The sequence below is a fragment of the Carassius carassius genome, chromosome 18, assembly GCF_963082965.1.
Source record: "Carassius carassius chromosome 18, fCarCar2.1, whole genome shotgun sequence".
NCBI classification, from domain to species: domain Eukaryota; kingdom Metazoa; phylum Chordata; class Actinopteri; order Cypriniformes; family Cyprinidae; genus Carassius; species Carassius carassius.
Genome location: NC_081772.1, coordinates 31,689,765 through 31,710,557, shown reverse-complemented (window position 1 = coordinate 31,710,557; position 20,793 = coordinate 31,689,765). Strand labels below are relative to the sequence as shown.

Sequence of the window (20,793 nt, the reverse complement as noted above, 5' to 3'; positions counted from 1 at the left end):
TCAAGTCCCTGTTAGGGTGAAGGTCTGTCTGCTTTTGGCGTAGTCACCTTGTTATCACTACGGTCCATCTCTTCTTCTGAATCTGTACTGGAGCGGTGTTCCTTCCTGCTCCAGGGTATCAGTGCACCTCCCTTGTTTGGCACACCTGATTCTGATGGTCAGCTTGTTAGGAAAGCGCGCTCACAGAGTGAGTAGAATAAGACAGACCTCCGAATTGTTCAGTGCTGTCGGTCCCCAGGCCCAGCACTGAAAAACCCCATTATATAGGATGAGACATGGCAGCCTGATTTCTCCTCAGTGGGACTGCTGTTTTACCCGCTTCCAGGGCTAGCTTACAATCTCGGCTTGCTAGGTTGCAAGTAGGTCAGGCAGCAATGTGACACACAACAGGGCAGAAGGTGGTCTGCTTAATTCAAGTCCCTGTTTGGGCGAAGGTCAGTCTACTTTTTGGAGGCCTCAGCTTGCTATCACTACGGGTCCATCTCTTCTGCTGACTCAGTATTAGAGCGATGTTCCTTCCTTCTCCAGGGGGTCAGTACATCTCCCTTGTTCGGCACACATGATTCTGATGGTCAGCCCTTTAGGAAAGAGTGCTCATAGAGTGAGTAGAATAAGACAGACCTCCCATTTGTGCAGTGCCGTCGGTTCCCAGGGCCAGTACTGAAAAACCCCATTACATAGGATGAGACATGGCAGCCTGATTTCTCCTCAGTGGGACTGCTGTTTTAGCCGCTTCCAGGGGTAGCTTACAATCTCGGCTTGCTGGGTTGCAAGTAGGTCAGGCAGCAGTGTTACACACAACATGGCAGAAGGTGGTCTGCTTAATTCAAGTCCCTGTTTGGGCGTAGGTCAGTCGTCTTTTTGTAGGCCTCAGCTTGCTATCACTACGGTCCATCTCTTCTGCTGACTCTGTACTAGAGCGATGTTCCTTTCTGCTCCCGGGGATCAGTGCATCTCCCTTGTTCGGCAAACCTGATTCTGATGGTCAGCCCTTTAGGAAAGAGTGCTCACAGAGTGAGTAGAATAAGACAGACTTCCCAATTGTGCAGTGCTGTCGGTCCCAAGGGCCAGTACTGAAAAACCTCATTACATAGGATGAGACATGGCAGCCTGATTTCTCCTCAGTGGGACTGTGTTTTACCCGCTTGCAATCTCCGCTTGCTGACTGAGCTGGGTTGGTTGCAAGTAGGTCAGGCAACAGTGTTGGACACAAACTGAGCAGTAATTGGTCTACTCCCGTAGTCGTGGCTGAGTGGTTAAGGTGATAGACTTGAAATCCATTGGGGTCTCCCCGCGCAGGTTCGAATCCTGCTGACTACGCTGTTTAATGAAGGCCATGAGGCAAAGCATCCATGCATTTTTCACGGTCCTCGCACTTATTTGCAAAATGTCCAGTCCCTCTTCGATGGACAAACACGCCACTGCTGCTTCTTCTATCCGGGCTCCAGGGGTTGTCTTGGGTGAGCCAGTGGCACGCCGTGATCGTATAGTGGTTAGTACTCTGCGTTGAGGCCGCAGCAACCCCGGTTCGAATCCGGGTCACGGCAACCCTCTGCCGTTGAGTATACGGGAAGGTTGAACATTTTTTACCACCTCATCGTTCTGCGTGATTTTGTTTCTGAAGCTTGGCCTGTGCAGGGCGCCATCAGACAAAGGGGCTTGCTTTCTAACATTAGGCGTAGTCGTGGCCGAGAGGTTAAGGCGATGGACTTGAAATCCATTGGGGTCTCCCTGCGCAGGTTCGAACTCTTCCCATTTCCGGAAGGATTTGCAGTATTGCTTTAGCTTTCTGTGACTGTAATTGTGCCATCTATGGTCCTTCGCTCTCTGTGCCATAACTATTTCTAGCTTTCATCCTTGTGACACCTGCGTCTCTTCTGGGCAGCTTGTTGTAAAACTGCTGCTTTATAAAAGGTGAGAAGCCAGTGCTCCACAAGAGCCTGGATAGCGGTGCCGGGAGACAGTTCGTCTGTCTAATTTCGACAAATCACGTCTCTGCATGTCCATCTTTTGCAGCCCATCAGATCTCAGCATTTCCATCTTTTACATTTTACGACAGCCAATCAGGTCTCTGCATGTCCATCTTTTACATTTTAAGACAGCCAATCACCGTGGCCCTTTCCATCATTGGCGGAGCATGCGCATAAGTCCACAGTTATCGCTCACAGCGAATCAATAAATACTATTTTTATTTATAGAGTTATTTTTGGAAATATATATATATATTTAAAATAAACTTTTAACTACGTTACATTGTTTTAGGTAAGACGTTGACGGTGACACTGAGGTAAGATTTATCTATTTAATTAACTATATTTAATTAATAGTTTTTTCTTAAATAAACTTGTAACTTACAACATTGTCAGATTGTGTTAGGTAAGACGTCGACGTTGTTGCTTTGTTTAGTCTGCTAACGTTAACTAACTTAGCTAAGAATGAATGAATGAATGAATGAATGGAGTAATGTTAGCATTAACGTTAACTTAGCTGAAACGTATTTTCGACAGAGAGAAACGAATGGTTTACATTGTTATAACATTGGTACTACACCTGATATTGTGTCCACTTTTAACACAGACAATGATTTAATATGAATGAATGAGTTTTGTGTTGTATTCAGGTGTTGCACCTGTTATAACAGGAGACTTTGTGTTTACCAACTGATAATAATCTTAATATGATTGTATGCTACTAAATGTGACTGCTACTACTATGTATTAATATATTATACACTGAGGTACTATGTATTAATATATAATACACTGAGGTACTAACTATGTATTAATATATTATACACTGAGGTACTATGTATTAATATATAGTACACTGAGGTACTAACTATGTATTAATATATTATACACTGAGGTACTATGTATTCATATATAATACACTGAGGTACTATGTATTCATATATAATACACTGTGACTGAGGTACTAACTATGTATTAATATATAATACACTGAGGTACTATGTATTCATATATAATACACTGAGGTACTATGTATTAATATATTATACACTGAGGTACTATGTACTAATATATAATACACTGAGGTACTATGTATTCATATATAATACACTGAGGTACTATGTATTCATATATTATATGTATTACAGAAATATATAATACACCGAGGTACTATGTATTAATATAGTATACACTGAGGTACTATGTATTAATAAATTATACACTGGCTAAAAATAGCTAGCCTATCATATAACGTTAGATTATACCTCGTACCGCTATATGGCTGAATTATGCATAATGTTAATTAGCCTATAGTATTGGGCACCAGTTTTTACCTGAGGTAAAATAATTTTGTCTGTTCATTGTCTGTTCATTGCATCTGTAATTCAATACATAGGCATAAAACTGTGCCTTTATTAACATTAACATGACGTTTTATGACGTAATATGGGGCTTGTGTTGTTTAAGTGAGCTATAATCGATAATAATCATAATGTGGGCTAATTGTAAGCCTATGTAATCGAAATGGTATGTAATAATCTGATTTTTATGGAGTTATGGCATATTATTATACCCACACACCACAATTCCTCCCAAAATATCAAACTATACCTTGTCCAAAAACACTGAGATGAAATATGTGCTATTTGAAATAAATGTATGAAATTGATTAACTACTCAGTTCTACTGAATAGTCACAAACTTTGTATTTTGCCACACGCTATCTTTTATTGGAAGATGGCTTCCAAGCACAAGAAGCACAGGGCTATGAGTGAGGGTGAATGGATGGCCCGCCTGCGCAGATTTGCCACACAGGGGGTCTGGCCTTCTGAGGAGGGAAACAGACCGGCACCACGCCAGAAGAAATGGCATGACCTGTATCAGAAGGTAAACTTGGGCATGTATATAAACACAGGAAAGCTATGTCATATATAGAAGGAGCAGATAGTTATGATTCACTGTCATATGTTACAGATTGAGAAGTGTCCACTGCAACACAGGGGGCAAATGTCTCTGTTTGGGGGGACACAGACATGTGACTGTGGTTTCCATATGAAAAAGGTATAAGAAGTGTTTCATAAAACTGTGATGTGTTGATGGTGTATTGTGTATTTTTGAATTTAATTTCCTTTTCTGTGAAACTGTAGCCTTCCAGTTTGGCCCCTGTGTCATCCACACCATCCACGTCACCACCTGTAACACCAGGGCAGTCAGGAACAACATCTGGAATGGCACCTTTAAAGCCTACTTTAACTTTGGCATCGGTAAATGCATGTCTTTGCAGATATTTATGTTATCATATGTTATAGCATTTTAAAATGCTTCACATAATGTTACTAATTTCTTTTTGTCAGTTTACAAAGCCACGGTATGGTGGGGCCCATGGTGCAGCTTTAAGGCCAAACCTAGGTGTGGCAAGGACGCATGCAACAAAGGTATATAGTCAAAGAATGACATTTCATTCCATAAAGATAAGCTGAGTTTATCTTATCATTGTTACTGCAATACCTGATAATAATAGATTATTTAATTCAATATTGTAAACTGTGCTCTCTTAACCTTGCAGCCTATTAGCACTTCTGCATTGTCCAGCCCTGCATCTAGGACACCATCTCCTGCTCGCAGTCCCAGGCTGTATATTCAGACCGTCTCCCCCCTGTCTCTTCCTCCTTCTTCTGTCTATGAAGCCACCTCTGCTTCCTGTGCTCCAGGAGCTGCTTCTAGAGTTGTGAGAAACTCTTTAATTTTATCGTTTTCTTCACACTAATATTGTTGGATCACATAAATATGCTACATTTTGAAAAAATATTCCTCATAAGTGGCTTGTAATCATATCTACTGTATGTGTTTGCCTTTTTTAATACATTAGGAAGTGTCAGCCGCTGCCTCCTCTGGGACGTCCTCTGCTCCTCTCACCCCTGTGATCAGCTCCACCTGTGTTCCCTCTGCTGCTCCATCTGTGGCTGGATCCTCTGTTCAACCTGCCGAGGATAGGGTGACCGCTCCAGGTTCCGAATCTGGATGGCTTCCCACAAAGTTGATGAAAACCATACCACCACAGGATCAGAAATGGATTTCAGCAGCTTTGTGGAAGCAACATCGGCTTCGTACTGACCTGAAGCTGTGGTATGATCCACCAGAGCCAGCTCTGATCTATCACCAAGGCCCCGCTCCAGAGCGCTTCTTTACACACAGGCTTCTACTGTGGATGCCATACCACCTCTGGAAGGTCAGGCTGTCCTGTACTGTGTGTGGGAGACAGCTCACAGGCTATGGGGCACACAAGAGAGCCCGTCAGGTTCTGGATGTGGACCAGTACTACCTGATGATCACGGAGACTCTCTGGTGCAGTGGGTGCAAAACGGCCTTAATTTCCTCCAGCAAGGCCATCTTGGACCAGCTGGACTTAGCCCACAGACTGGAATTTAGGCTGATCCTAACTCGAAAGTGAGTATACTGAGACTATTTAGTTTTTGTAACAAATGTTTGTCATTTAAAACACACTTGAGATGAGCTGGTTTTAATGTTTGTGTCTTTCTGTCTCTCTTTCCCTTTGTTTTATTCAGGTATGCCTGTGACATGCGGGTCATAAGGTTCCTGAGGGAGAGGGCCCTGGGCAACAGCCCCTCTCGCTTAGTGAGGCAGCTGCGGGAGAACCACAGCGAGGAGTGGCTGAAGCGTCTTTGCAGATACCTTGGTGCCTGCTCAGACTTCATCTCCCAGCCAAGCCTGCTCCCTGTGAGGTTTCAGGAGCCACCTGAGCCCGAAACTATCCCCTCCCACAGGTGGATGCTGGCTGTTTATGGGCGAGATATCTTGTGCAGGATTGACCACATTAAAGCCAGCATAACGTCCACATATGGCTGCATCCTGAAGATATATAATATATAATATACTTTATTTGTATAGCGCAATGAAAAGAGAAATAGAAACAAACTAAATACATTAATACAATCTAAAGAGTAAATAGATTAATAAAAAAGCAAAGTAAAAAAGATAGATTAAATTCCATAAACATGTTTTTTCCCCCCTTTTTTCCAGTCTTTCAACTGGATGACCAGGGTTCCCTCTGGTCCATCTGCCACGACCACCTACGCCGCCTCTGGTCCATCCTCTGCCACAACCACCCACACCGCCTCTGGTCCATCCGCCACGACCACCTACGCCGCCTCTGGTCCATCCGCCACAAGGAGAGAGAAGGAGGTGTTTGTAAATAAAAAAATAAAAAGAACTTTATTTCTACAACAGTATCCTTTGGCTTTTTTCTATCAAACCTATCTGGAAAACTTTTTACAAACTCACACAGATATTAAAATTACAAGAAAGGGACATAATGGTATTCCAGACAGATCCACAGGGTGTGAGAAGTGAGTGTCAGAAACATTTCTTTGATATAAAGGTTTATTATTATTATAAGCAGTAATAGTATCACATTCTTATTTTTATTCTTATTGCAACAAAGCATTAAAATTACAAGAAAGGGACAGAACTGTATAGCAGACAGGTCCACGGGATGTGAGAAGTGATTGGTAGAAACATTTCTTTGATATAAAGGTTTATTATTATTTATTATATGCAGTAGTAGTATCAAATTCTTATTTTAATTATTTGTATTGCAACAAAGCATTAAAATTACAAGAAAGGGACAGAATTGTAAAAACAATAAAATAAACATATGAAACCATTTGAAATTCCATATCATCATATGATATCGCAATATGATATATATGACCTTGGATAGATATGATATGACCTTGGATTCACAATCGAATTTCATCATAGAACGAATTAGATTGACAGATCCTTCTTGGCCAATGACGATACCACAATAATGTAAAGACCAATCGCGAATCAGCATTCATACTGTGGCGCGCAATTTGATACAGAGCATCTTCAACAGTAAGCAAAAATAAATATAGTTCAGTTAGAAAAAGAGTAATTTAAAAAAGATATTAAAGATTCTTATATTCAATGGTGAAATAATAAAACAAATAATACATTTCAAGAAACCACATATTATCATTTAATAAATACATTTTAACATGTACCCATACAATGAAAAATATGTTTTTATAAAATAACTGTTAAGGCATAAAAGCACATGAAATGTTTACATATGTGTTCATTCATTAAGGAAAGATTAGAAAATATATTGGGTGATTTCAACCTTGTCCGAGGTGGGACTCGAACCGATGTCATTCACGTCAGTGATTTGCCCATGAAATATATAAAAAGGCAATTTTCTATAATATATGAATACCGATCTACCAAAAATCACACAGAAGTGTGAAAGGTGGGTTTACCTTTTCCCTTTCCCTTCCCTTTCCTTTCCTTTTTCTTTTTTTCCTTCTCTTTTTCTTTCTTTTTCCTTCTTCCCCTTCTTCCCCTTCTTTTTCCTTCTCCCCCTCCTCAAACAGACTATTGTTCCCCAGCTTTAGCGGAGTCGGTAGAGCATCAGACTTTTAATTTGAGGGTCCAGGGTTCAAGTCCCTGTTAGGGTGAAGGTCTGTTTGCTTTTGGCGGAGTCACCTTGCTATCACTACGGTCCATCTCTTCTTCTGAATCTGTACTGGAGCGGTGTTCCTTCCTGCTCCAGGGTATCAGTGCACCTCCCTTGTTTGGCACACCTGAATCTGATGGTCAGCTCGTTAGGAAAGCGCGCTCACAGAGTGAGTAGAATAAGACAGACCTCCGAATTGTGCAGTGCTGTCGGTCCCCAGGCCCAGCACTGAAAAACCCCATTACATAGGATGAGACATGGCAGCCTGATTTCTCCTCAGTGGGACTGCTGTTTTACCCGCTTCCAGGGCTAGCTTACAATCTCGGCTTGCTAGGTTGCAAGTAGGTCAGGCAGCAATGTGACACACAACAGGGCAGAAGGTGGTCTGCTTAATTCAAGTCCCTGTTTGGGCGAAGGTCAGTCTACTTTTTGGAGGCCTCAGCTTGCTATCACTACGGGTCCATCTGTTCTGCTGACTCTGTATTAGAGCGATTTTCCTTCCTTCTCCCGGGGATCAGTGCATCTCCCTTGATTGGTACACATGTTTCTGATGGTCAGCCCTTTAGCAAAGAGTGCTCACGGAGTGAGTAGAATAAGACAGACCTCCCATTTGTGCATTGTTGTCGGTCCCCAAGGCCAGTACTGAAAAACCCCATTACATAGGATGAGACATGGCAGCCTGATTTCTCCTCAGTGGGACCGCTGTTTTAGCCGCTTCCAGGGCTAGCTTACAATCTCGGCTTGCTAGGTTGCAAGTAGGTCAGGCAGCAGTGTTACACACAACATGGCAGAAGGTGGTCTGCTTAATTCAAGTCCCTGTTTGGGCGTAGGTCAGTCTTCTTTTTGTAGGCCTCAGCTTGCTATCACTACGGTCCATCTCTTCTGCTGACTCTGTACTAGAGCGATGTTCCTTTCTGCTCCCGGGGATCAGTGCATCTCCCTTGTTCGGCAAACCTGATTCTGATGGTCAGCCCTTTAGGAAAGAGTGCTCACAGAGTGAGTAGAATAAGACAGACTTCCCAATTGTGCAGTGCTGTTGGTCCCAAGGGCCAGTACTGAAAAACCCCATTACATAGGATGAGACATGGCAGCCTGATTTCTCCTCAGTGGGACCGCTGTTTTACCAGCTTGCAGGGCTAGCTTGCAATCTCCGCTTGCTGACTGAGCTGGGTTGGTTGCAAGTAGGTCAGGCAGCAGTGTTGGACACAAACTGAGCAGTAATTGGTCTACTCCCATAGTTGTGGCCGAGTGGTTAAGGCGATGGACTTGAAATCCATTGGGGTCTCCCCGTGCAGGTTCGAATCTGCCGACTACGCTGTTTGCTGAAGGCCATGAGGCAAAGCATCCATGCATTTTGCACGGTCCTCGCACTTATTTGCGAAATGTCCAGTCCCTCTTCGATGGACAAACACGCCGCTGCTGCTTCTTGTATCCGGGCTCCAGGGGATGTCTTGGGTAAGCCAGTGGCACGCCGTGATCGTATAGTGGTTAGGACTCTGCATTGTGGCTGCAGCAACCCTGGTTCGAATCCGGGTAACGGCAACCCTTTGCCGTTGAGTATACAGGAAGGTTGAAAATTGTTTACCACCTCATCTTTCTGCGTGATTTTGTTTCTGAAGCTTGGCCTGTGCAGGGCGCCATCAGACAAGGCGCTTGCGTAGTCGTGGCCGAGAGGTTAAGGCGATGGACTTGAAATCCATTGGGGTCTCCCTGCGCAGGTTTGAACTCTGCCGAATACGGGAGGGATTTGCAGTATTGTTTTAGCTTTCTGTGACAGTAATTGTGCCATCTATGGTCCTTCGCTCTCTGTGCCATAACTGCTTCTAGCTTTCATCCTCGTGACACCTGCGTCTCTTCTGGGCAGCTTGTTGTAAAACTGCTGCTTTATAAAAGGTGAGAAGCCAGTGGTCCACAAGAGCTCGGATAGCTCAATCGGTAGAGCATCAGACTTTTAATCTGAGGGTCCAGGGTTCAAGTCCCTGTTTGGGTGAAGTTCTGTCTGCTTTTGGCGGAGTCACCTTGCTATCACTACGGTCCCTCTCTTCTTCTGAATCTGTACTGGAGCGGTGTTCCTTCCTGCTCCAGGGTATCAGTGCACCTCCCTTGTTTGGCACACCTGATTCTGATGGTCTGCTCGTTAGGAAAGCGCGCTCACAGAGTGAGTAGAATAAGACAGACCTCCGAATTGTGCAGTGCTGTTGGTCCCCAGGCCCAGCACTGAAAAACCCCATTAAATAGGATGAGACATGGCAGCCTGATTTCTCCTCAGTGGGACTGCTGTTTTACCCGCTTCCAGTGCTAGCTTACAATCTCGGCTTGCTAGGTTGCAAGTAGGTCAGGCAGCAATGTGACACACAACAGGGCAGAAGGTGGTCTGCTTAACCCTCTGGAGTCTAAGGGTATTTTTGGGGCCTGGAGAAGTTTTGTCATGCCCTGACATTTGTTCTTTTTTCAGTTTCTTATCAATATCTGAATGGGTAAAGTCTAATCTCACTGTAATCAGCACAAACTGGGCTATAATAATATGTAAAATGCATGTATGTACATGATTGTGTTTTTGAGAAAAAAAATATTATGCGTGGTTAGTGAAAAACTAAAAATGTTAAAACACTTGAAAAAGGCAAAATAACACATAGAGAACATTGGTTCCCGGGATTTTTGAGAACTGTAGTTTGTAGCTTAGAATTTTTCTGTCTAAATTATGTGAAAATCATCTTGTTTACTCACTTACAGAAAACAATATATTGATTTACATTTTCTAAGACACTTTTTGTTGGTAAAAGTCATATGCGAGTAGGCGTCAACTATCATGAATATCATTGTGATTTACACCTGAGAAGACAAAGGGCCGCATAATGAGCTGCATAATGAGCCATTCAGTCATCTGTGCCACTGAGAGGAAGGAGTTACAAGAAAGAATGTGAGAAAAAAATAAAAGTATATAATTTTATGTTTGTAGTTTATTTAGAATATATTTAATTATCCCACAACATACTTTAATATCTACTTGGGGGAGCAGTTAAACAGTTTATCAGGAACAATCAAAGCTGACTTTCAAACAAATTTTTTGGCATCAATACTCCAGTCACACAATCCTTCAGAAATCCTTTTAACAATCTTATTTTCTACAAAAAAACATTTATTGTTGTTATTATTATCGTTATTATTATTATTATTAATGTTGAATAGAGCTGAGAATATTTTTTAGGTTTTTTAGGGGGAATAAATTGAAAGAACAGCATTTTTTTTACATTTGTTAGCCTACAGTTATTTATTTGTTACATTTATATTATTTACATCAAGCTTTTGAATGGTCGCATAGTATATTGTTATTGAAACTTCATAATGTTTCACTTGATTATATATTTAGTCAGGAATTATAGTTTGGAAAAAGTATTTGTAAAAAGTCTAACTAGTAAAATGTTTACACGTTATGTGAAAACTAGTACAATTATATAAATGAATAAAAAGAGACTTACTCATGTTTATGATCTCTGCTGAATAAAGTGCTTCATTCTTTTTTTTCTGAGGAAATCCATTTCTCAAATCCTCAACCACATGACATCTTTTTGGGGTGAATAATGTCTTATTCCTCTCATCGCGAAGCAAACAGTAAAATAAAATCTTGAAGAACAGTCTCGCTGCTTTTTCTTCTGTTATGGGCGTATTCAAGCCGCGCGCTTCAGTTTGAATCTGAATAGCGCGTTCAGCGCGGGGGCGTGGTCACATTAGATATAATGAAGGGAGACATGAAAAACAGACATCGCGTTGTTTTCATATGGATTACTTTATCACAGAAAATCTGTTTTCGGCAGCACTTGTTTAGTTTAAAAGTAGACATGTCAAGCTTTCTATAGATATCTCTCTCATGTATTTTCGTTGAGTATTCACGGAGTTACAGTTCATTTTATTGACGTGTTTGTAAATAAAGATCAGCGCAGACAAAGGCTGCAGACAGCACACCTTGTTTGTTATCTTTATTTTATAAGTGCACAAAGTTTTGTTGTTTTTATGTCTGTATCCAAAAAAAAGTAGACCCTTTACAGATTCGATTGATGTATTGCTCTTAACTGTACGATTAAAACTGAAAGTGTAATTTAAGTTCTTTTCGGGGTTATCAGGAGAAAATGACTCAAAACGCGTATCTGCGTTAATCAACTTCAAAGGGTTAATTCAAGTCCCTGTTTGGGCGAAGGTCAGTCTTCTTTTTGTAGGCCTCAGCTTGCTATCACTACGGGTCCATCTCTTCTGCTGACTCTGTATTAGAGCGATGTTCCTTCCTTCTCCCGGGGATCAGTGCATCTCCCTTGTTCGGCACACATGTTTCTGATGGTCAGCCCTTTAGGAAAGAGTGCTCACGGAGTGAGTAGAATAAGACAGACCTCCCATTTGTGCAGTGCTGTCGGTCCCCAGGGCCAGTACTGAAAAACCCCATTACATAGGATGAGACATGGCAGCCTGATTTCTCTTCAGTGGGACTGCTGTTTTACCCACTTGCAGGTCTAGCTTGCAATCTCCGCTTGCTGACTGAGCTGGGTTGGTTGCAAGTAGGTCAGGCAGCAGTGTTGGAAACAAAATGAGCAGAAATTGGTCTACTCCCGTAGTCGTGGCCGAGTGGTTAAGGCGATGGACTAGAAATCCATTGGGGTCTCCCCGCGAAGGTACGAACTCTGCCAACTACGGGAGGGATTTGCAGTATTGCTTTAGCTTTCTGTGACTGTAATTGTGCCTTCTATGGTCCTTCGCTCTCTGTGCCATAACTGCTTCTAGCTTTCATCCTCGTGACACCTGCGTCTCTTCTGGGCAGCTTGTTGTAAAACTGCTGCTTTATAAAAGGTGAGAAGCCAATGATTCACAAGAGCCCGAATAGCTCAGTCGGTAGAGCATCAGACTTTTAATCTGAGGGTCCAGGGTTCAAGTTCGGGTGAAGGCCAGTCTGCTTTTGGCGGAGTCACCTTGCTATCACTATGGGGCCATCTCTTCTGCTGACTCTGTATTAGAGCGATGTTCCTTCCTTCTCCCGGGGATCAGTGCATCTCCCATGTTCGGCACACATGATTCTGATGGTCAGCCCTTTAGGAAAGAGTGTTCACTGAGTGAGTAGAATAAGACAGACCTCCCATTTGTGCAGTGCTGTCGGTCCCTAGGGCCAGTACTGAAAAACCCCATTACATAGGATTAGACATGGCATCCTGATTTCTCCTCAGTGGGACCGCTGTTTTACCCGCTTGCAGGGCTAGCTTGCAATCTCCGCTTGCTGACTGAGCTGGGTTGGTTGCAAGTAGGTCAGGCAACAGTGTTGGACACAAAATGAGCCGAAATATGCTCCCGTAGTCGTGGTCGAGTGGTTAAGGCGATGGACTAGAAATCCATTGGGGTCTCCCCGCGCAGGTTCGAATCCTGCCGACTACGCTGTTTGCTGAAGGCCATGAGGCAAAGCATCCATGCATTTTTCACGGTCCTCACACTTATTTGCGAAATGTCCAGTCCCTCTTCGATGGACAAACACGCTGCTGCTGCTTCTTGTATCCGGGCTCCAGGGGTTGTCTTGGTTGAGCCAGTGGCACGCCGTGATCGTATAGTGGTTAGTACTCTGCGTTGTGGCTGCAGCAACCCCGGTTCGAATCCGCGTCACGGCAACCCTTTGCCGTTGAGTATACGGGAAGGTTGAAAATTTTTACCACTTCATCTTTCTGCGTGATTTTGTTTCTGAAGCTTGGCCTGTGCAGGGCGCCACCAGACAAGGGCGCTTGCTTTTTAACATTAGGCGTAGTCGTGGCCGAGAGGTTAAGGCGATGGACTTGAAATCCATTGGGGTCTCCCCGCGCAGGTTCGAACTCTGCCGACTACGGGAGGGATTTGCAGTATTGCTTTAGATTTCTGTGACGGTAATTGTGCCTTCTATTGTCCTTCGCTCTCTGTGCCATAACTGCTTCTAGCTTTCATCCTCGTGACACCTGCTTCTCTTCTGGGCAGCTTGTTGTAATACTGCTGCTTTATAAAAGGTGAGAAGCCAGTTTTTCCACAAGAGCCCGGATAGCTCAGTCGGTAGAGCATCAGACTTTTAATCTGAGGGTCCAGGGTTCAAGTCCCTGTTCGGGTGAAGGTCTGTCTACTTTTGGCGGAGTCACCTTGCTATCACTACGGTCCATCTCTTCTTCTGAATCTGTACCGGAGCGGTGTTCCTTCCTGCTCCAGGGTATCAGTGCACCTCCCTTGTTTTGCACACCTGATTCTGATGGTCAGCTCGTTAGGAAAGCGCGCTCACAGAGTAAGTAGAATAAGACAGACCTCCGAATTGTGCAGTGCTGTCGGTCCCCAGGCCCAGCACTGAAAAACGTCATTACATAGGATGAGACATGGCAGCCTGATTTCTCTTAGAGCGATGTTCCTTCCTTCTCCAGGGGGTCAGTGCATCTTCCTTGTTCGGCACACATGATTCTGACGGTCAGCCCTTTAGGAAAGAGTGCTCACGGAGTGAGTAGAATAAGACAGACCTCCCATTTGTGCAGTGCTGTCGGTCCCCAGGGCCAGTACTGAAAAACCCCATTACATAGGATGAGACATGGCAGCCTGATTTCTCCTCAGTTGGACTGCTGTTTTACCCGCTTCCAGGGCTAGCTTACAATCTCCGCTTGCTAGGTTGCAAGTAGGTCAGGCAGCAGTGTTACACACAACATGGCAGAAGGTAGTCTGCTTAATTCAAGTCCCTGTTTGGGCAAAGGTCAGTCTTCTTTTTGTAGGCCTCAGCTTGCTATCACTACGGTCCATCTCTTCTGCTGACTCTGTACTAGAGCGATGTTCCTTCCTGCTCCCGGGGATCAGTGCATCTCCCTTGTTCGGCACACCTGATTCTGATGATCAGCCCTTTAGGAAAGAGTGCTCACAGAGTACGTAGAATAAGACGGACTTCCCAATTGTGCAGTGCTGTCGGTCCCCAGGGCCAGTACTGAAAAACCCCATTACATAGGATGAGACATGGCACCCTGATTTCTCCTCAGTGGGACTGCTGTTTTACCCGCTTCCAGGGCTAGCTTACAATCTCGGCCTGCTAGGTTGCAAGTAGGTCAGGCAGCAGTGTTACACACAACATGGCAGAAGGTGGTCTGCTTAATTCAAGTCCCTGTTTGGGTGAAGGTCAGTCTTCTTTTTGTAGGCCTCAGCTTGCTATCACTACGGTCCATCTCTTCTGCTGACTCTGTACTAGAGCGATGTTCCTTCCTGCTGCCGGGGATCAGTGCATCTCCCTTGTTCGGCACACCTGATTCTGATCGTCAGCACTTTAGGAAAGAGTGCTTACAGAGTGAGTAGAATAAGACAGACTTCCCAATTGTGCAGTGCTGTCGGTCCCCAGGGCCAGTACTGAAAAACCCCATTACATAGGATGAGACATGGCAGCCTGATTTCTCCTCAGTGGGACCGCTGTTTTACCCGCTTGCAGGGCTAGCTTGCAATCTCCGCTTGCTGACTGAGCTGGGTTGGTTGCAAGTAGGTCAGACAGCAGTGTTGGACACAAACTGAGCAGAAATTGGTTTACTACCATAGTCGTTGCTGAGTGGTTAAGGTGATGAACTAGAAATCCATTGGGGTCCCCCCGCGCAGGTTCGAATCCTGCCGACTACGCTGAAGGCCATGAGGCAAAGCATCCATGCATTTTTCACGGTCCTCGCACTTATTTGCGAAATGTCCAGTCCCTCTTCGATGGACAAACACGCTGCTGCTGCTTCTTGTATCCGGGCTCCAGGGGTTGTCTTGGTTGAGCCAGTGGCACGCCGTGATCGTATAGTGGTTAGTACTCTGCGTTGTGGCTGCAGCAACCCCGGTTCGAATCCGCGTCACGGCAACACTTTGCCGTTGAGTATACGGGAAGGTTGACATTTTTTACCACAACATCTTTCTGCGTGATTTTGTTTCTGAAGCTTGGCCTGTGCAGGGCGCCACCAGACAAGGGCGCTTGCTTTTTAACATTAGGCGTAGTCGTGGCCGAGAGGTTAAGGCGATGGACTTGAAATCCATTGGGGTCTCCCCGCGCAGGTTCGAACTCTGCCGACTACAGGAGGGATTTGCAGTATTGCTTTAGCTTTCTGTGACAGTAATTGTGCCTTCTATGGTCCTTCGCTCTCTGTGCCATAACTGCTTCTAGCTTTCATCCTCGTGACTCCTGCATCTCTTCTAGGCAGCTTGTTGTAAAACTGCTGCTTTATAAAAGGTGAGAAGCCAGTTCTCCATAAGAGCCTGGATAGCTCAGTCAGTAGAGCATCAGACTTTTAATCTGAGGGTCCAGGGTTCAAGTCCCTGTTCGGGTGAAGGTCTGTCTACTTTTGGCGGAGTCACCTTGCTATCACTACGGTCCATCTCTTCTTCTGAATCTGTACCGGAGCGGTGTTCCTTCCTGCTCCAGGGTATCAGTGCACCTCCCTTGTTTTGCACACCTGACTCTGATGGTCAGCTCGTTAGGAAAGCGCGCTCACAGTGTAAGTAGAATAAGACAGACCTCCGAATTGTGCAGTGCTGTCGGTCCCCAGGCCCAGCACTGAAAAACGTCATTACATAGGATGAGACATGGCAGCCTGATTTCTCTTAGAGCGATGTTCCTTCCTTCTCCAGGGGGTCAGTGCATCTTCCTTGTTCGGCACACATGATTCTGACGGGTCAGCCCTTTAGGAAAGAGTGCTCACGGAGTGAGTAGAATAAGACAGACCTCCCATTTGTGCAGTGCTGTCGGTCCCCAGGGCCAGTACTGAAAAACCCCATTACATAGGATGAGACATGGCAGCCTGATTTCTCCTCAGTTGGACTGCTGTTTTAGCCACTTCAAGGGCTAGCTTACAATCTCGGCTTGCTAGGTTGCAAGTAGGTCAGGCAGCAGTGTTACACACATCATGGAAGAAGGTGGTCTGCTTAATTTAAGTCCCTGTTTGGGCGAAGGTCAGTCTTCTTTTTGTAGGCCTCAGCTTGCTATCACTACGGTCCATCTCTTCTGCTGACTCTGTACTAGAGCGATGTTCCTTCCTGCTCCCGGGGATCAGTGCATCTCCCTTGTTCGGCAAACCTGATTCTGATGGTCAGCCCTTTAGGAAAGAGTGCTCACAGAGTGAGTAGAATAAGACAGACTTCCCAATTGTGCAGTGCTGTCGGTCCCTAGGGCCAGTACTTAAAAACCCAATTACATAGGATGAGACATGGCAGCCTGATTTCTCCTCAGTGGGACCACTGTTTTACCCGCTTGCAGGGCTAGCTTGCAATCTCCGCTTGCTGACTGAGCTGGGTTGGTTGCAAGTAGGTCAGGCAGCAGTGTTGGACACAAACTGAGCAGAAATTGGTCCACTTCGTAGTCGTGGCCGAGTGGTTAAGGCGATGGACTAGAAATCCATTGGGGTCTCCCCGCGCAGGTTCGAATCCTGCCAACTACGCTGAAGGCCATGAGGCAAAGCATCCATGCATTTTTCACGGTCCTCGCACTTATTTGCGAAATGTCCAGTCCCTCTTCGATGGACAAACACGCCGCTGCTGCTTCTTGTATCCGGGCTCCAGGTGTTGTCTTGGGTGAGCCAGTGGCACGCCGTGATCGTATAGTGGTTAGTACTCTGTGTTGTGGCCGCAGCAACCCCCGTTCGAATCCGGGTCACGGCAACCCGTTGAGTATACGGGAAGGTTGAAAATTTTTTACCACCTCATCTTTCTGCGTGATTTTGTTTCTGAAGCTTGGCCTGTGCAGGGCGCCACCAGACAAGGGCGCTTGCTTTCTAACATTAGGCATAGTCATGGCCGAGAGGTAAAGGCGATGGATTTGAAATCCATTGGGGTCTCCCCGCGCAGGTTCGAACTCTGCCGACTACGGGAGGGATTTATAGTACTGCTTTAGCTTTCTGTGACGGTAATTGTGCCTTCTATGGTCCTTCGCTCTTTGTGCCATAACTGCTTCTAGCTTTCATCCTCGTGACACCTGGGTCTCTTCTAGGCAGCTTGTTGTAAAACTGCTGCTTTATAAAAGGTGAGAAGCCAGTGCTCCACGAGAGCCCGGATAGCTCAGTCGGTAGAGCATCAGACTTTTAATCTGAGGGTCCAGGGTTCAAGTCCCTGTTCGGGCGAAGGTCTGTCTGCTTTTGGCGGAGTCACCTTGCTATCACTACGGTCCATCTCTTCTTCTGAATCTGTACGGGAGCGGTGTTCCTTCCTGCTCCAGGGTATCAGTGCACCTCCCTTGTTTGGCACACCTGATTCTGATGGTCAGCTCGTTAGGAAAGCGGGCTCACAGAGTGAGTAGAATAAGACAGACCTCCGAATTGTGCAGTGCTGTCGGTCCCCAGGCCCATCACTGAAAAACCCCATTACATAGGATGAGACATGGCAGCCTGATTTCTCCTCAGTGGGACTGCTGTTTTACCCGCTTACAGGGCTAGCTTGCAATCTCCGCTTGCTAGGTTGCAAGTAGGTCAGGCAGCAATGTGACACACAACAGGGCAGAAGGTAGTCTGCTTATTTAAAGTCCCTGTTTGGGCGAAGGTCAGTCTACTTTTTGGAGGGCTAAGCTTGCTATCACTACGGGTCCATCTCTTCTGCTGACTCTGTATTAGAGCGATGTTCCTTCCTTCTCCCGGGGATCAGTGCATCTCCCTTGTTCGGCACACCTGATTCTGATGGTCAGCCCTTTAGGAAAGAGTGCTCACGGAGTGAGTAGAATAAGAAAGACCTCCCATTTGTGCAGTGCTGTCGGTCCCCAGGGCCAGTACTTAAAAACCCCATTACATAGGATTAGACATGGCAGCCTGAGTTCTCCTCAGTGGGACTGCTGTTTTAGCTGCTTCCAGGGCTAGCTTACAATCTCCGCTTGCTAGGTTGCAAGTAGGTCAGGCAGCAGTGTTACACACAACATGGCAGAAGGTGGTCTGCTTAATTCAAGTCCCTGTTTGGGCAAAGGTCAGTCTTCTTTTTGTAGGCCTCAGCTTGCTATCACTGCGGTCCATCTCTTCTGCTGACTCTGTACTAGAGCGATGTTCCTTCCTGCTCCCGGGGATCAGTGCATCTCCCTTGTTCGGCACACCTGATTCTGATGATCAGCCCTTTAGGAAAGAGTGCTCACAGAGTACGTAGAATAAGACGGACTTCCCAATTGTGCAGTGCTGTCGGTCCCCAGGGCCAGTACTGAAAAACCCCATTACATAGGATGAGACATGGCAGCCTGATTTCTCCTCAGTGGGACTGCTGTTTTACCCGCTTCCAGTGCTAGCTTACAATCTCGGCTTGCTAGGTTGCAAGTAGGTCAGGCAGCAATGTGACACACAACAGGGCAGAAGGTAGTCTGCTTAATTCAAGTCCCTGTTTGGGCGAAGGTCAGTCTACTTTTTGGAGGGCTCAGCTTGCTATCACTACGGGTCCATCTCTTCTGCTGACTCTGTATTAGAGCGATGTTCCTTCCTGCTCCCGGGGATCAGTGCATCTCCCTTGTTCGGCAACCTTATTCTGATGGTCATCCCTTTAGGAAAGAGTGCTCACGGAGTGAGTAGAATAAGAAAGACCTCCCATTTGTGCAGTGCTGTCGGTCCCCAGGGCCAGTACTGAAAAACCCCATTACATAGGATTAGACATGGCAGCCTGATTTCTCCTCAGTGGGACTGCTGTTTTAGCTGCATCCAGGGCTAGCTTACAATCTCTGCTTGCTAGGTTGCAAGTAGGTCAGGCAGCAGTGTTACACACAACATGGCAGAAGGTGGTCTGCTTAATTCAAGTCCCTGTTTGGGCGAAGGTAAGTCTTCTTTTTGTAGGCCTCAGCTTGCTATCACTACGGTCCATCTCTTCTGCTGACTCTGTATTAGAGCGATGTTCCTTCCTTCTCCCGGGGATCAGTGCATCTCCCTTGTTCGGCACACCTGATTCTGATGGTCAGCCCTTTAGGAAAGAGTGCTCACGGAGTGAGTAGAATAAGAAAGACCTCCCATTTGTGCAGTGCTGTCGGTCCCCAGGGCCAGTACTTAAAAACCCCATTACATAGGATTAGACATGGCAGCCTGAGTTCTCCTCAGTGGGACTGCTGTTTTAGCTGCTTCCAGGGCTAGCTTACAATCTCCGCTTGCTAGGTTGCAAGTAGGTCAGGCAGCAGTGTTACACACAACATGGCAGAAGGTGGTCTGCTTAATTCAAGTCCCTGTTTGGGCAAAGGTCAGTCTTCTTTTTGTAGGCCTCAGCTTGCTATCACTGCGGTCCATCTCTTCTGCTGACTCTGTACTAGAGCGATGTTCCTTCCTGCTCCCGGGGATCAGTGCATCTCCCTTGTTCGGCACACCTGATTCTGATGATCAGCCCTTTAGGAAAGAGTGCTCACAGAGTACGTAGAATAAGACGGACTTCCCAATTGTGCAGTGCTGTCGGTCCCCAGGGCCAGTACTGAAAAACCCCATTACATAGGATGAGACATGGCAGCCTGATTTCTCCTCAGTGGGACTGCTGTTTTACCCGCTTCCAGTGCTAGCTTACAATCTCGGCTTGCTAGGTTGCAAGTAGGTCAGGCAGCAATGTGACACACAACAGGGCAGAAGGTAGTCTGCTTAATTCAAGTCCCTGTTTGGGCGAAGGTCAGTCTACTTTTTGGAGGGCTCAGCTTGCTATCACTACGGGTCCATCTCTTCTGCTGACTCTGTATTAGAGCGATGTTCCTTCCTGCTCCCGGGGATCAGTGCATCTCCCTTGTTCGGCAAACCTTATTCTGATGGTCATCCCTTTAGGAAAGAGTGCTCACGGAGTGAGTAGAATAAGAAAGACCTCCCATTTGTGCAGTGCTGTCGGTCCCCAGGGCCAGTACTGAAAAACCCCATTACATAGGATTAGACATGGCAGCCTGATTTCTCCTCAGTGGGACTGCTGTTTTAGCTGCATCCAGGGCTAGCTTACAATCTCTGCTTGCTAGGTTGCAAGTAGGTCAGGCAGCAGTGTTACACACAACATGGCAGAAGGTGGTCTGCTTAATTCAAGTCCCTGTTTGGGCGAAGGTAAGTCTTCTTTTTGTAGGCCTCAGCTTGCTATCACTACGGTCCATCTCTTCTGCTGACTCTGTACTAGAGCGATGTTCCTTCCTGCTCCCGGGGATCAGTGCATCTCCCTTGTTCGGCAAACCTGATTCTGATGGTCATCCCTTTAGGAAAGAGTGCTCACAGAGTGAGTAGAATAAGACAGACTTCCCAATTGTGCAGTGCTGTCGGTCCCCAGGGCCAGTACTGAAAAACCCCATTACATAGGATGAGACATGGCAGCCTGATTTCTCCTCAGTGGGACCGCTGTTTTACCCGCTTGCAGGGCTAGCTTGCATTCTCCGCTTGCTGACTGAGC

General features: G+C 45.7%; 8 non-coding genes across 8 annotated transcripts; all 8 read left to right on the top strand.

Annotated features, from left to right (window-relative positions):
• Nucleotides 1-1,238: 1,238 nt before the first annotated feature.
• On the top strand, nt 1,239-1,320 carry trnas-uga (transfer RNA serine (anticodon UGA)). Its single transcript has one exon. It is a non-coding gene; the product is annotated as a tRNA-Ser (tRNA).
• A 155-nt stretch (nt 1,321-1,475) lies between these two features.
• On the top strand, nt 1,476-1,547 carry trnal-gag (transfer RNA leucine (anticodon GAG)). The gene has a single exon. It is a non-coding gene; the product is annotated as a tRNA-Leu (tRNA).
• Nucleotides 1,548-12,800: 11,253 nt separating this feature from the next.
• Nucleotides 12,801-12,882, top strand: trnas-aga (transfer RNA serine (anticodon AGA)). The gene has a single exon. It is a non-coding gene; the product is annotated as a tRNA-Ser (tRNA).
• A 357-nt stretch (nt 12,883-13,239) lies between these two features.
• On the top strand, nt 13,240-13,321 carry trnas-uga (transfer RNA serine (anticodon UGA)). The gene has a single exon. It is a non-coding gene; the product is annotated as a tRNA-Ser (tRNA).
• Nucleotides 13,322-13,500: 179 nt separating this feature from the next.
• On the top strand, nt 13,501-13,573 carry trnak-uuu (transfer RNA lysine (anticodon UUU)). The gene has a single exon. It is a non-coding gene; the product is annotated as a tRNA-Lys (tRNA).
• Nucleotides 13,574-15,443: 1,870 nt separating this feature from the next.
• trnas-uga (transfer RNA serine (anticodon UGA)) lies at nt 15,444-15,525 on the top strand. Its single transcript has one exon. It is a non-coding gene; the product is annotated as a tRNA-Ser (tRNA).
• A 1,276-nt stretch (nt 15,526-16,801) lies between these two features.
• On the top strand, nt 16,802-16,883 carry trnas-aga (transfer RNA serine (anticodon AGA)). Its single transcript has one exon. It is a non-coding gene; the product is annotated as a tRNA-Ser (tRNA).
• A 605-nt stretch (nt 16,884-17,488) lies between these two features.
• On the top strand, nt 17,489-17,561 carry trnak-uuu (transfer RNA lysine (anticodon UUU)). The gene has a single exon. It is a non-coding gene; the product is annotated as a tRNA-Lys (tRNA).
• Nucleotides 17,562-20,793: the final 3,232 nt, after the last annotated feature.